This window comes from Alligator sinensis, unplaced genomic scaffold (assembly GCF_000455745.1).
Source record: "Alligator sinensis unplaced genomic scaffold, ASM45574v1 scaffold143_1, whole genome shotgun sequence".
Lineage (NCBI taxonomy): Eukaryota > Metazoa > Chordata > Crocodylia > Alligatoridae > Alligator > Alligator sinensis.
In genome coordinates this window covers 683,902-684,175 of record NW_005842156.1, presented here as the reverse complement: position 1 = coordinate 684,175, position 274 = coordinate 683,902, and positions in this window count along the sequence as shown.

The window sequence follows — 274 nt, the reverse complement described above, 5'->3', positions numbered from 1 at the left end:
GCAGCAATTGGGGGGCTGGAGTGTGGCATGTGGGCCTTGCGGGGGGGTGGTAGCCCCTGCGGGGGCCATTTGGCCCCTGTTGGGGAGCCGTAATCCCTGTGTAACCGTAGTCCCCCAACAGCCAGTGCTTTAACACTGTAGATATACCAATAAAACATTGCCCAACTGATCGCTGTCTCTCTCTCCCTCTCTTTATAGTGGTCTTTTGTTTTAATTGTGGAGGAACATGGATTTGGAGGTATTTTACAGAGTGACTATGGGATTTTTTTTATGC